The sequence below is a fragment of the Phoca vitulina genome, unplaced genomic scaffold (genome assembly GCF_004348235.1).
Source record: "Phoca vitulina isolate PV1807 unplaced genomic scaffold, GSC_HSeal_1.0 scaffold28, whole genome shotgun sequence".
Lineage (NCBI taxonomy): Eukaryota > Metazoa > Chordata > Mammalia > Carnivora > Phocidae > Phoca > Phoca vitulina.
Window position 1 is genome coordinate 18,796,124 of NW_022589731.1, and position 16,341 is coordinate 18,812,464.

The following is a 16,341-nucleotide window of genomic DNA, read 5'->3' on the forward strand; positions in this document are numbered from 1 at the left end:
TTTGCTCTGGATGTTGGAAGCTGCATTTATCAAATGTGGGCAAGGGGCTGGACAATCCCCTAACACCTCAGTTCTGCCCCCCCGGCAGTATTCAAGCCCAGAAGAAAAAAGCCGAGATAGTTTCGAGTACAATGTTACCTAAGAGTGTGAGTTCTAGAGTCAGACTGCCTGGGTTCAAACCTCAATTTGCAATTTACCACTTGTGTGACCTGGAGAAAAATCATCTCTCTCTATCTTTATTTCCTCAACTGTAAAATGGGGTGAGACTCAAAGTGTAGTTAGCATTAACTAAGATAATACTTGCGAAGTGGTTACTGCACATAGTACTCTCTCAACATCACAGAATCCTACGCCCTGTCCAGGGATGAGAAGCCTGCAAGAACCCCATTTGAGGAGGTCACAGTTAGGTGTGGAGCTCCCTTTGATAGAGCTCAGCTGTTTAGACCTGGCCTGATCCTTTTCAGAGGTGTGATCGTATCCCCTATCAGGATGAGATTCAGACGTGGTCCACAAAGGACCGTCAGAGACAGCACAGGATGAAGCGTGTTGCCCCCCTGCTTCTTGTCTGGAAAAGGATCTGGATACATAAAAGAAGAACCACCCCACATAGGTCCTCATTATCCTGGGATGCCGCACCTGAGTCCCTGGGTCACGTAGCTTCCTTAGGGCAGCGAAAGTGATCATCGTGCTATTCACCAAGGAACCGACCGTCTGTAAAAGTCGTGCCCACCCACGCTGCACCTGCCCTCCCGCTGAGCTCGAGTGTCCATCTTCGCTCACCTGTCAAACCCACATCTATCGATTGCAAGGTATAAACTGATTGCAAAGGAAAACTACAAACCGTGCCAACGTGGCACCATTTCATGGAGTCGTGAGAATGGTGCTGGGGACGCATTTGAATGCCCTTGGCGGAGGAGGATCTAGCCATTCTTAATTTGAAGAGAAAAATAAGCAAGGGCACAGCAGACACCCCAAAAAGAACTATCTGAGTGCCGAGGATTAAGACACGTGCTCATGAAGATGCATGAAGCCTTTGGATAATTTCGCAAAAACGACCCTTTGTAAGACCATGCTGTGAAAAATCACCCACAAAGAATGGCTTACAGGGTAAGCCATCACACAATTTTGTGCTGAAAAACTTGCATCCCCAAATCAACATTTGGTTTCATTCTTCACTCCATCTAAGATTATAGATGCAATTATATCCTTAATTTGAAACACAAGATACATTTATTTTAACAAATCATAATACAAATTTTAACTATTAAAACACATTCAAGTTTTAAGACAAATTCCACATCAAGCCTCTTTTGTTACCGTGATCACTAGGAAAGGATTTCCTAGTTTTAAGCAGATCCATTCAAAATTGCCTTTTTCGAGCACCAGTTTTCCTAAAATGCCATGGACCTTGTGTACCCCAGGGGCTATCTCGGGATCCCTAGGACAGAAGGCATACATTCTTACATTAGGAGCTGCAGAGCTCCTTCCCCTACATGCTTTTGCCCGGAGTGATCGGGGAAACACACACACACAGAGGAATCAGTACCCTGAGCTTTCACCTCCAGGGTCCAGGTGGGGCAGGCTCCCCAGGTCTGTGCTACCTTGGCAGGGAGAGCTTTCCCAGTTTGGGTGGCCTCCCATGGCAGTGCTCAGTGCAAATCTCTGTGACTGTGGTCAGAAGGCAAGGGGCCCAGAAGGATTGGACTCGAGTCCACGGACCAGGGCTGCCAGGCTTGGACTTCAGAGGCATTGAATGGCAGCCACTTGGCCTCAGACACCTCACACGATCTGAAAACAGCTCTGCAACTAACAGGCAGCCTTCTTGCCCCACCACCCCCGCCACCCTGGGAGGGAGCCGTGGAGCGGGGCCCCCACCGGGCCGAGAGCAGGCAGAGAGTTCAGAGATGGCCGTTAGCCACAATGGCAATTCTGGTCTTTTCCAGGAGCCTCATGTGGTCCCGGCCACAGCCCTGGGAGGGGGGCCCCGTGAGCACAGAAGCAGGGGTGGAGGTGCGGGGGCCCAGGGCAGCCTGAGAGCAGGCGAAGGGTTCCCTCGAAGGTCCACACATCGGTCACTCGTCCCATCCCTCCTGCTGCCTGGCTGGTGCAACCACCCAGGGGACCCTCAACAGGGGGACAGCGTTAAAGACAAGTGAGCTTTGAGGCGGCCTCTCTGAGTCTGGATGGCGGCGCGAATGGCCGGCCATTTCCTGGTCCACTGGTTAGCAGAATTCTCATACTGTGAGTGGGAGCAGCCTCCATCCGTCTTCTGTGTTCTTCATCACCACGGCAAGGTGGAATCGGCACCTAACCTCTGAGTCCATGAAGGGTAATGCCCCACGCTCCTGAGAAGACGTGCTCGCCCCGGACGGCCACATCATGGGACTCCAGAACATCCTCAGCCTGCCATGTGGGCCTCATCTGCATCCGGGGCTCGGGCTGAAGGTGGGCCCCAAAAGGAGAAAGGGGTGAGGGAGGAGCTCTGGGTTTGGAGTTGGGAGGCCTCGCCTCTCTGCTGTGTGCTATCTGCATGTTGCTTGTCCTTCCTGGCCTCATCAGTCAATCAGGGATTGTCGGAGCAGGTCTTTAGAGGGCCTTTAAACCCCGATCCAGGGCTGCCCTCCCAGGAAATCTTTTCCAACCTTGTCCTCACCGTTCCCCTCCAACCCAGGGAGCCAGCCCCAAACCCACCCCCAGGGCTCCCACAGCCTGCCATTGAAGACTCTGCCCTGAGGGGGTTGCAATCCCAAATCTGCCCTCTCTAGGCAGCCTCCCCCCTTCATTCAGCGGGAGAACTGGCCCTGACTTCCTCCCTGTGTTTGCCTCTGGCCATAGCCACAAGCTGGGTTGGAGGACAGAGTCCCCAGGGGGAGGAAAGGAGGATAAGGCTGGGAGAGGGATCTTCCCCATGCCCCGAGATGCCGTGGCTGTCTGCCAGGGGGCTCCTCCTAAAGTCAGCCAGCTCCTGGAGCCACAGTCTGCCTCCTGGAAGGTGCTGGTGCTTCGGGATGGCCGCCACGCCGAGCTGCCTGGGAGGCGGGCTGTGCATACGGGGACTCGACCACTGAGGGGGTGCCCCAAACAGCTGGTTGCAAGGTATTATTTATAATGCTCGCTGCGTTGGGGGGAGGGAGGGAGGGCGCCTGGGTGGCTCAGTCGGTTAGGGGTCTGCCTACAGCTCAGGTCATGATCCCGGGGTCCTGGGATCGACTCCCCCCCTCCCAGTCCTTGGGCTCCCTGCTCAGCAGGGAGTCTGCTTTCCCTTTCCCTCTTCCCCTCCCCCACCTCCACTCAGGTGCGCGCGCACTCTCTCTCTCATAAATGGATGGAATCTTTAAAATATATATATATAACGCTCACTGGGTGTAATTTTTGTCATCGATTGCACAGGAAAGACCTGTGTGTGTGGACACAAGACAGGGCAGTTGGGCTTCGGCCGAGCTGAGCTGGACCAGGCTGCAGGATGTGACCGTGGGCAAATTCCTTCCCCTCTTTGTGGCTCAGTTTATTCATCAGTTAAGTAGGTGGTTGAACCAGATCATGGCGAAGATACCTTCCAGCATTGACCTGGAAGACTCCAAAATGGCAGAAGGGACTGGAGAATGTGCCAACTCAGGGCCTTCCAGCCTCATTTTGCAGAGAATTATATAATGGGCCGAGGACACTGAACCCTGTGACTCACACTCCCAGATGTGGGCTTCTGCCCAAGCAGGTTTAGGAAGTGACTGTGATGTAACCCAAGCAGGAAAATGCCGTCTGGCTCCCTGGCAGTGCTCTGTCCACCCTGGGGGTACCTGGGAAGCTCCCTGGATCTGGCCTGCTCCCCATGGAGAGGAGAGGAGGGGCTGTGGCTGGAACCAGTCGCAGGGTCGGGCGGCCTCATCCGTGTGGTCGACTTCCATTCACAGCTGCAATCGCACCTTACTTGCTTAGTGAGCTTTTCTTTGTCCCTCAAAACCCCAATCTGCTGTTGGCTTGCCTTCCCCTCCCCTCCCTGAGCCTGTATCACCGGAATCACAGATCGTACCTGTGCGGGCCTGTCAATGGGCAGTCGGGCTGTAAGCCCCCGGAGGGCGGGGCCCTCTGTTCCCCAGTACACGGCGCAGCTTAATCAAAGTTTGCGGAATGAATGAATGAATGAATGAATGGAAGAAGTGAAAGGAGCAGATGTATGGGATGAGAGCATCCCAGGATGAAGGGCAGAAGCCAGAGGTGGGAAAGACACCAGTGTTCAGCGACCTGGGAGTCATCAGTATGAATGAGTATGGGGAGGAGAGAATCCCATGCCCCCTTTGTATTGCTCATCTCATGGCACCTGGATATTTGCCTTAAGATCTGTATTATACACTAGACTGTGAGTCCTGCATGCTCATTTGCCTGTATCCACAGGGTTTTGCCTGAGACCTAGCACATCTTAGGTGCTTAAATAGATGTTCATTAAATGAATTAATCAGATAAGATGGGAGGACAAGAAGGTGGACAGTCCAGTGCTGTTATGACAGATCTATAGTAACCAAGAATGCAGGTCCATTACACAGTAGCCATACAAAATGCAGGGTGCCCAGTTTAATTTGAATTTCAGATAAACAATGAATAATTTTTAAATATAAGTATGTCTCCAATATTGCATGAGACATACTTATGCTAAACCAATTATTCATTGTTTATCTGAAATTCAAATTAAACTGGTATTTTGTGAGTTTTTCTGCTTGTTTCTTTGCTTTTGTTTTTTGTTGGTTTTGCTCATCTGGCAACCCACCCTTTCCTCTTTCCACTCTGTGGTACTTATCCCTGGCTTCTGTCCTCCAGTTGACTTCAGAGTCACAAGATGGCTGCTGGAGCACCAACCTTCATGTTTGTGATTTAGAAAAGCAGAAAGATAAAGGGAGAAGGATCAAAAGGACACTTGTCTCCCATCAGAGTCAGCCTCTTTTAAATAGATACCCTAACTTAAATATGGGCTGATTCTTTGATGATAACAAGAATCATTGTTTATTTTACTAAGTGTGGTAGGTATTGTGGTTATATAAGAAAATATCCTTCTTCTTGGAATTGCATCCTAAAATATTTACATATTGTGATGTCATTGTGATCTATAATTTTTTTTAAGTAGGCTCTATGCCCAATTTGGAGCTTGAACTCACAACACCAAGATCAAGATCAACCGCATGCTCCACCAACTGAGCCAGCCACGTGCCCCACCTCTATAATCATTTTTAATTACTTTGAGAAAAAAAGAGGCAAATATAGCAAACTGTTAACAACTATTGAATCTGGGTGAGAGGTATATATGGATGTCCATTACCCTAGTCCCTCCACCTTTCTTTTTTTTTTTTAATATTTATTTTTTTAAAGTAAACTCTATGCCCAACATGGGGCTCGAACTCACAACCCTGAGACCAAGAGTTGCATGCTCCACCAACTGAGCCAGGCAGGCGCCCCCTTCTACCTTTCTTTATGCTAGAAAATTTTCATAACAAAAGTTTGTTTTTTGTGATCCTTGCCTACCTCCCTGAGGCTGACATCTCCCAGGTCCCTGGGCTGCCCCCACCCAGGGTGCATCAATCCCATGTGGAAGAAAGATCCTTGAACAGAAAGCCCCTTCGGAGCTGTTGCCCCAGGTAAGATGATTAGGCAGTTTGCTTGGCTTGAGATGGTTCGGTCAAAGGACCAGGAGCTAATGGTCCCTGGTGCGTGTCGTAAGAACTCAAAGCCATGGATAAATACAGGCTTTGCTGCACTCTGCATATTTGGCACATAGTAGGACTGCTATGAGGGTTTGAGGGAGGGAAGCTTGGGAGGCACTCTGGTCCATCAACTAAGGAATGAGTAAATACAGTGTGTTCTAGCCACGCAATGGAATATTATTCAGCCATAAAAAAGGAATAAAATACTGACACAGGCTCCAGCATGGATGAAACTTGGAAACAAGCTCATGAAAGAAGCCAGTCACAAAGGACCGCATATTATTTGATTCCATTTACGTGAAATATCCGGAATGTACAAATCTTCAGAGACAAAAAGTTGATTTGTGGTTCCCTAGGGCTGAGGGTTGAGGGGAAATGGGGAGTCACAGTCAATGTGTTTTGGGGGGTGATAGCATGTTCTAAAATGGACTGTGGTGATGGCTACACGTATCTGTAGATATATCCCAACCCATTGAATTGTACACTTTAAATGGGTGAATTGTATGATATGTGAATTATATCTCAATAATGCTGTTTTTAAAAGTTAAAAAAAAATGCCTTCTGAAAAACAAGAGGTATTTTTCTCAACAGCAATAATATCCAATGTTGATGCTGGCCAGGACTCAGTGCATCGTGGAAGCCCAGTATGCCCTCCGCTACCATCCACCTGGAAGATTCCTGGCATCGACCGGAATTCCAGAAGCCAAGTGGGGCTGGAAGTGGAGTGGGGAGGGGTCCTGGCCGCTCCTGCCCAGCGGTGAGTGGCTCGAGTTAATGTGCCTCCACTTACATATATTGATCGTTTACCTCCCTCTGTTCCCAGTGCCAGATCTATGAGCGAGAGGGAAGGAAAAAGGAGTTCAGGTTTAAACTCTTATCACTAAAGTGAGTCTCCCTCTTCATTAAAAAACTATCCAGACCCTGTGGCAGGAACGGGCTCTGTTCTTGGGGCATAAATTTGTGTGTGTGGAAAAAAGACTTATTGGTGAATTTAGCAGTATTTTTCGTTGAACTGGCAGTTGCTAACCATTACACCAGTATTTATTTGATTCTTAAAGAGTACAAAACCATGGACCACAAATAAAGAAGATGGAGTAATAGTTTGTGGCTGGGCCACTAGCTTTAAACTTGAAATGAAGTGTCCAGTTTTGAGTTACTGTGTCCAAGCACCATTTGTACAGTTTGAAAAGTGGGGGCATTTTTCCAGGCTGCCAGTGCGACTGTAGTTCATTCCCATGAATGATATCGCTGAAGGAGCAGCTGTTCTGCTAGGAGCACTTCACTCATGACCAGAATATATTAAATGTATTAATCTGTGCCTCCCGGCGTAATTTAGGAAGGTCCTCTATTTGACACATTCCTGTACATCCTTGTTTTATTGCTTGCTCCTGCAGGTAACAATGTCTCAAAAGTCTTGCTCCTGAATGAAGTTAAAATTACATGTCACCCAATAGCATATGCAGTTTCGTGGCTTATTTTGCTGTCAAAATTACCACCCTGCAACAACAGGAGACGTTAATGGGGACGTGGCGTGATTTACCTCGCCAGCTCTGGGCCCGGTGGCCAGGGAGGACTCCCCTCGTCCAAGCAGCCGTGCGCTGGGGGCAGCCGTGGCCGCCTCAGCCCTTTGCCTCTGTCCTTAACGCCCAAATCGTGTCACCAGATGGGGCAGGCCCCTCCTGAGATGGAAATGAGTGCTGTGTGAGATAACTCTGCCCTAGCATGCTTAAGCTTATTTTAAGTTGCTAGGGGAAAAAATGTATATTTCAAGCAGGTTGGCAGCAGAGAGGACTCAGCCGGCTCTGCACGCAGTCCGCTGGTGAAAGGCACATTAAGAACGTGCCCGAGACTTCCCATGGAAATGTCTGATATTTAGGCTAATGGGAGCAGCCTTGATTTACAATTTGATGTGACGTTTTTCTACCCTGCCAAGCCAGCATCTTTGGGATGTTTATGTCAGATAACAAGAGACGGCCACCAAGCTGGGGTGAGCTAAACTTTTAATGAGATTATGGATTGCCCATACGGGAAGAGTACCAGATGTGGTTTGAAACCTGGGGCTTGGGGGCGCCTGCATGGCTCAGTCATTAAGCATCTGCCTTCAGCTCGGGTCATGATCCCAGGGTCCTGGGATCGAGTCCCGCATCAGGCTCCCTGCTCGGCGGGAGGCCTGCATCTCCCTCTCCCACTCCCCCTGCTTGTGTTCCCTCTCTCACTGTCTCTCTCTCTCTGTCAAAGAAATAAATAAAATCTTTAATAAAATAAAATAAAATAAAATAAAAATAAATAAATAAAAAAGAAACCTGGGGCTTGTACAAGTGGTTGCATTTGGACTTTCATGGGTCATGCAAAAGCATAGGTGCCTTTGTCTTTGTGGTCGTTTCCTCCATTACACATATATTATATATATATGTGTGTGTGTGTGTGTGTATATATATATAACAAAATATATATATATTACAAAATTATATATAATTTAAAATATATAAAAATATATAAATATATAAGAACATATTATATCTGGGCGCCTGGGTGGCTCAGTTGGTTAAGCGACTGCCTTCGGCTCAGGTCATGATCCTGGAGTCCCAGGATCGAGTCCCGCATCGGGCTCCCTCCTCAGCGGGGAGTCTGCTTTTCCCTCTGACCCTCCCCCCTCTCATGTGCTCTCTCTCTCTCTCAAATAAATAAATAAAATCTTTAAAAAAAAAAAAAAGAATATATTATATCTATTTTAATTATATTTTATGACTACATTGGTATCAAGGCAAATAAAATCTAGGCTGGATCCATTATTATATAGTCTTTACTGTTAAAATAATGTTTTTGCTTCTGCTTCTGATTTGAAATGAAATGAAAACATTCCACGGGCCGTAGGCGCTGTGCCTGAGGGGTATATAGGCCCGCCCTGACCTGGGCTGCAGGATCCAAGCTTCATATATTTCTCTAGGAGTTTCTTTTTTTTTTTTTTTTAAGTTTTATTTATTTTTTTTTAGTAATCTCCACACCCAACGTGGGGCTCACACTCACGACCCGGAGATCCAAAGTTGCATACTTTTCCGACTGAGCCAGCCAGGTTCCTTTCTTTGCAGGCCAGACAGCCTGGCGGTGGCAGGTCGTGGGAGAGGGTGTAGGTGACCGGCGTCCCACTTCCCTGAGCCTGGCCCAGATGGTTCCCCATGCTCCCTGATGGCTCTTCAGCTGGGGTTGACATCAGATACATCCTTCTTCACTGGCTGCCTCCGCACCCTGTTTATCTGTCTTTATTTTAAGCAAATAGGCCAGGACCAGTGCTGTGGGTTTTCCGGTGCATCCGAGCGCAGGGGACAGCTCACGGGGGGAGCAGAAGGCTCCACCTGTGGGCGTGGTCGGTGTGCTGATGGGCAGGGCGCCGGTGAACGACGGGCCACCTTGGCTGACCCCGACCTCATCGACCCGCCGCGGGCCTCTCCCGAGCCGAGCTCCTGCCAGTCCAGTCAGCGGCAGGGAGCTTAAAGGGCAGCTGTCGCCCTCGGTCACCAAGCCCGCCATGAATAATGTTTTCATCCGTGACAGTGACAAACCCGTGGTACTTGAAGAGAGTTTATTAAGGTCAGTCTATAAATAAGAATTAAAATTTTTAAAGAATGGGTGGACACCAATAAACAGAGGAAGAAAGCGATTGGGGGAAACCGTGAATACCCAGGACCAGGAGCGGGAAGGGCACTGCGGGTGGGCGAGGCCCAGCCCGCCCCCTCCCCGGCCTCCCCTGCAGTCTGCGTTCCATGAGGCCGCTGTCGGACTTGTAGGCTCTGTGAATCCAGGCCCTGGCTAATATTTTGTCATTTAATGCATGTTCTCTCAGCTGATAAAAAGAATGGCAGCTCTTTCTCTGCGTCAAGCCCACAACTGAGCGCTGGTAAAGTGTAAATGTCTCCTCTGGGCTCGCCTTGCCTGCAGACGGCCTCACCCCAGAGCTCAGCCCCAGCGGCAGTGGGGCCCCGCGTGCCCGGTCCAGCCCTGGTCTCGTGATGGACTGAGCAAGTGGCCACGGAGCCTGTGAGCCCGAGGAGTGTCTTTCTGCCGCCTGGTCCGCTGGCTCAGAGGGCAGGATTCTCTCCTGCAGCCTACATGTCTTTGGGGTGTGGGCATGGACTGACGATGCAGGGCTTTCCAACAGTTACGATTTTTTTTTTAAGATTTTATTTATTTAGAGAGAGAGAGCGTGCGCGTGCACATGGGGCAGAGACAGAGGGAGAGAGAAAACCCTAAGCAGACTCCATGCTGAGCACAGAGCCCCACGTGGGGCTCGAGCTCACCATCCTGAGATCATGACCTGCGCTGAAACCAGGAGTCAGATGCTTAACGGACTGCACCACCCACGCGCCCCCAATCACAATGATTTTTAATCACATACTCAAACAACTCTTTTCAAAGCTCTTTTGCATGTGTTAGCTCATTGGGCCCTCGCAAGAAGCCCAGGAGAGTCTCAGGACAAGTTCAATGATCTGTTTGGAAGATGTTCCAGGCCCAGAGAGGTTAGGCTGGCCTGAGGGCATTCAGGACATACAAGCAGAGCCAGGTCCACTAAATGTGGGGAGAAGAGGTGGACAAATGTTGTGGGTAAGAAGTGTAAGTGCTTCAGGGAAAAGGGACTTAGCTGACACCGTACCTGCCAGGCATGACCATGAGTCCCAAAGGCCACACCTCTTGGCTTCAGTGATAACCAGCACGCATCGTGGTGATGCTGTAGGACTGTCATGCCCTCGAGAACCTTCTGAATCGTCACATTATTAGGATTTGGTTTGGTTGGTGCTTCATTCCACATAAGGGAATGTCACTTCGTCCCCTCTTTCAGAACAATTAGACGGAAGCGCTGTGGTAATTAATTCTGCGTTAAGCAGAATCATCAATAAATCAGAATGCCCCCAAAAGGGAAGCAGGCAATAGACAAGATGGTATGTTCCCCTAAATGTTCTGTCCATTCACTCTCAGATACCCCATGACCTCTGCTTAAGCTGGAGGTTCTCAGGGGTACACCAGAGACTGGGAGATGTACAGAACCGTAGGCAAGAAGGAGAAAGACTCTAGAGCCTGGAGTCTAGAGGGGAGGATTCTGGCATTTAATTTTGTTTGGCAAATGTCTAGGGAGCATGTCTTCCATCCCAGACCCTGAGCCAGGAGCACTGAGGTAAGGCCAAGGTGAAGTGGCCCCAGTCCCTGAGCTTTAGGGGGAGAGCAGGTGGGCATGTGACCAGCTGTGAGATGCATGGTGGGACCTGTGGCAGCACTGTGAACACCATCCTGCTGTGCAGACCTCGACTGGGGGAGAGGAATTCTAGGAAAGCTTCCCAGAGGAGGCACCCCAGTGGAATTGAGCCTTGAAGGACAAGTAGGCAAATGCACACTGGAAAGGGAAGGGCATGCAGGGTCATGTTCTGGGCTGAATTGTGTCTCCTCAAATTCATGTGTTGAAGTCAGGACCTAGGAATGTGACGGTATTTGGAGATAGGTCTAAATTGGACTTTGAATGAGGTCATCAAGGTGGGCCCCATCCAATAGGACTGGATGGCTGCTAAGGAAATCAGTCCAAGCTCAAAGCCAAGGTAGAGTTGGAAGATGTTTTGGACGCTCTTCACTGATGTTGCAACCTCCGTGGTATGGGAAAGTATGGTGAGCTAGATAATAGCCCCCAAATACATCAGGTCCCAGGTCCTGGAAACTGTAAAATTTCCTTGTCAGGAAAAAAGGGCTTTGCAGATGTGATCTTGAGATAGGGAGATGATTCTGGATTATTCCAGTGGGCCCTGAGTACAATTGCATGTATTCTTAGAAGAGGGAGACAGAGAGGGATTTTATACACCGAAGAAATGGCAATAGGAAGATGGGGCAGAGACACTGGCCTTGGAGATGGGAGTGCTGTGACCACAGGCCAGGGAATGGTGGCAGCCACCGGACGCCGGACAAGGCAAGGAATAGAATTCTCCTCCAGAGCCTGGAAAATAGTCTTGACAACATCTTGATAGTGATACCAAACTTCTGTCCTCCAGAACTGTAAGAGAATAAACTCTGCAACCAGCCCTAACACCATCCAGCCAGGACCTCTCTGCTCTCGCGGTGAGCCTCAGTTTTCTCCCCTGTGCAATGGGAATGCTAGTCAGTCTAGTTCTCTGAGGCTCAGACAGCCTGGAAAGGGCCGCACAGGTCCACATCTCGTGAGGGGCACCGGCAGCGGCCTGGCCAGGCCTGGGAGCAGCATCGGAGCACGAGTTTCTTCCTGGACTGTCCCACTGGCTGTACCCAGTGCCGTAGCAAGCACGGAGGCCCAGGGAACCCTGGCCTGGAGAGGCCCTGCCACCTACGAAATGTCACTAAGGCTGGAGGAAAGAAGGAAAACTGTTGTGCTTCCCAAAGGCCCAGGCCTGTCCCCCGGGTCCCACCCCCAGTGATGAGTGGCACTGGCCTCCAGCCGAGAGCTCGATTCAGGGGAGGATTGCACGCCCCAGCCTAGGCATGTGCACAGGGGACCGAGGCACAGAGCAGGGAAGGGAAAGTGGGGGAGTGAGGGGAGGTGTGCATTTCGGTGGGCTGGTCAGAGGTGAGAGGGCCTCATCCTTGAGAGGGACCTCCAAGCAGCCCCTACTCGGGCTGGCTGCTCATCACCGCTCACCGCCAGCCCTGGGGGTGATTCCAGACCAGGAAACGTGCAGGTTCTACAATTGGTGAAGGAAACTCTCACTGTGGACACATCTGTGCTCCTTGGCAGCAAACCCTCTCGGGGTCCTTTCTTGGTCCCCAGTCACTCCTTCCTCCCAGGCCTCTCTAACCTGGATCCCAGCCTTGCCCACATCACCCCTGCTCCCTTGCTTCACGGCACTTACCACAGCCTGAAACTACACATTTTTTTCCTTGTTTATTGTCCGCCTTTCCCTCTAAGAAGGTAGGGGCATGGAGGACGCAAAGGTGTACCCACAGTGCGTGGTCTCCGCACAGGGAACCCACTCCATAAATAATGAATGAGTGAATGGATGTGTGAATGAATGAGAAGGGTGCTCAGACCCAGAACAGTCCTCCACAGATGGCCAGGAGGGGACCTCCGAATCAGGATGAACCTCAGCTAGAAAGTGAAGTCCCTCCCTGAGCAAGCAGACATGCCTACATTCTCCCTGATTCAGGATTCGTTGGGCTGATTTCTAGGACTCTCTAGACAGCTTTCTAGAAACTTCCCAGAGCAGAGGTGTGAGGAGGGTTTCCTCTCTCTGATCCTGCGCTTGAAGTCTGGGGGCAGAGAGACCAAGCAGATGCCGCTGCAGTGCAGGGTGGGTTACAATGATGGTTGTGCCTGGGGGTCAGACAGGACCAAGAGGGATGGCGGCTGGCGTGATGGATCCAGCCCGGGCACGATGGGTGCACTTCATTGATTTTTCCCAGTGTTTAAAGCAGAGCCCCAAAGGCATGTAGCCGGGCTTTTTTTAAAAAATGGCATCCATATTTCAACCCATAATCTCACCATAACTGACAATGCCCGGCACGCTCTAGGCTTCTGAGACCCAGTCTTCACAAGTGACCGTGTCTGGAGCTCATAGCAGTCTCACCCACGTTCTAGGGATGAATGTGCCCCTTCCATTCCTTCCCAGCATCTGACTCCCTCAGTGACATTTTAATCAGCTCAGACTGGAAGGAAATCTTCTCTTAATCACCCTCTGAAAATCTTTAATTGTTAAAATTCTTTTTTTGCTGCTTAAAGTTTCGTTATTTTTAAACAATCCAATTTTACGGGCCTTGCATCCTTAATGTGACCTAATTATGGGGGATGTTTTGATAAAGAAGCAGTGGGCTACTCCATTCAGGAAATTTTGCCTTCCCAAGGAAGGGGTTGCTGGGAGGATTTTCAGGGAGTCCTACATCATTACACTCCGTAATTACACATATTCTTACTAGGGGGCTGTGAAAATGCTTTGTTACAAATAATTAAATTAAACACAACCAGAACTGCTCAGAGGAGACACAAACCTTACATTAGAGCAACGAAATCGGCACATCTTTACGAACTTTTCCACGTTTAGAGCTCCCTTTATGGCCCAGTCAGCACCCATGAGATTGCTGTCCCCCCAAGAGACAGCAGAGTAATTCACCTATTTGACTCCGCATGAGTGGGTTGGGTCAGGAAACCTGCATTTGAGTCCTGGCTCTGCTTCTTAACCAGCAGTGTGGTCCCAGGTGAGTCATTTTTGTCCTGAGCTTTGGTTTCCTCATCTGTAAGATTGGAATGACACTAATTCCAGCCTCTCCGGGAGCTGTGAGAATCACCCTGGATGATGGAAGGAAACTGGAAGGGGCAGACACGCTCCTCAGATCCCCTACCTCCCCCTCTGCCCCGGGGAATGAAGAGGAGGAACTGAAAGCCTGGTTGCCTAGGACTGCTGCCCACTGGCCAAGCCAGAATCCTCCACGGCAGACCTTCCATCCTGCCCTCTGCCCGAATACCCCAACACTCCTTCTACCACCCCAGGAGCCCCACCGCACTTGAGGGCCCCAAGGTCAGACAGCCCGACATCTCTATCTTCACGCCCTCTTTTCATTCTCCTTGCTAGTGACTGCAGCCCTGTGAAATGGGAATTTCAGAAAGCCTAATGCATGGGGCATAGAGCCACCAGCTGCACGATCCAGCCTCTTTGTCTTTACTTAAAGGCAAAATTCCGTCTCATGATGGGTGATTCCCTGGAATCAACCCTGTGGCCTCAAAAATCACAGACTCCGTTGGGGTTAAATAGACATACGCCTGTGGACAGAGCCATTGTCCTTAAAGAGAGGGGGCACTACAGACAGGCTATGGCCCTCTTTGCCATCCGTGGGTGCCCACCCACCTGCCGAGAGTCACTCTGGAGCTGTGGTCACCTGCCGTCATTTGCACATGTGCAGATTCTACATCAGGTCCAGTACCTTCTCCTGCCGTGCAGGTGGCTGGTCTGTTCTTTGGCATGAATAGTGACAAGTCTTGTTCGGGGAACGACACGACTTAGCAGAGATCCCTTCAGATGCCACTCAGTGGGACGGGGGGCCACTAGAGACAAAGAGGGAACACAGACCCCGGTCCTATTGGACACTCTGGGGAGCCAGCCAGTTTACAGAAATGCTGTGATAGACATAGCGCCGAAACCCAGCAGAAGAAACCTAGAAGCTGAGAGCAGGAAGTTACTTTTCCCCACAGAAGGGGAGCTGGTGCTGACGGGAAGGACTCTGGGGTGGGGGTTTCGGCTGAGGGGCTTGGCTGCTCTGGTTGCTTCACTTGGCGGATGGGTGCCCCCGTCAGCCCCCTTCACCCCAGAAGCTGCCCCATTCCCCAATGGTGCATTTGGTTCCCGTCTCCCTCAAGACAAAAGGTGCTGTGGCAACTGGAAATGATTAATCACACCTGACATCTAAAGGGTTTGCTGCTAAGGTCATCTGGCACAGTGGCAAAGCCCCTGGGCCCAAGGAGCAGCACCCCCACTTCCTAACCGACAGAGACTGGGGCCATCACTAGCCTCTGAGAGCCTCAGTGTCCTGATCTCTAAAATGGGACCAGTGATAATTATAATTATAGTAATTATTTTGTCACAGGGTCATCATAAAGATCACACAGCAGCAACCGCATAGATTATCCAGCAAATACTAAATGTTCAATATATTTTATTTCTGTTCAGAAGTGCTTTCACTTGTGTCAATCGCATTTTATCCTCATGGTAACTTTGTGAGTTTGCAATTATTATAACTATTTTAGTGATGAGGACAGCAGGGCTCCAAGAGGTCCTGGGGCTTACGTGTGATCCCTGAGCCAGCAGGCGCGGAGCTGGCCACGGCTGCAGGGCCCCCGCTCCCACCCCGCACTAGCTGAGCCAGCCTGGACCTTCAGTGTGCATCAGAGGTTCATTTTCCTCGCCAAAGCACCCCCAGAGCCCAACAAACGCATCAGCAGAACCATCTAGACCAGTGCTGTCTATAGTATGGAACACGTGGCCACGTGCAATTAACATAGAATCAAATTAAAAATTCGGTCCTTCAGTTCTGGTGGCTGGTGGCTCCCCTTTTGGATAGTGCAGCATGTTCATCACCTGAGAAAATTCTCTTGGACAACACTGAGCCCTCCTCTCAGCTTGACCTTTCCTCCATGTGCAAAAACTCTCTCTGGGTCAAAAACAGAGCTTGTTTCATTAGCACCAGCCAAGTAGGAGATGGGAGGGCTTCTCAATCTATAGCCAACAGTGACAGCAAAGACAGAGATGTTACCATTTTGACCAGGAGTCACAAAATCCTGGCAGGGCAAAAGGGAAAATTCACTCATCAAGTATTGTTTAAATTATTTGAAAATATACTGCATCTGTTTAATGTTTAAAGCAAAAGAAAGTGGCAAAGTAACCGAGCATGAGATAGCTTTCAATAAATAATCGTGGAATAAATAGGAATATTCGCATGGGAGCCCTGGAAATGCACGAGTAGTTTGGTACCAATAAAATGCAAAGGATAAAAATAAAATACAATACAGCAGCAAAAGTATTTATATAAATCATGAAAATGTAAGGGAAGAAAAAGAGCCAGCTGCCCCAGCTCACATTTGGAACAAGGTAATATGAGAAATAAAAGTCTGCCACCAAAGACTGTATTAGAAGCTGGGAAATAACGAACATGATTGCATTGT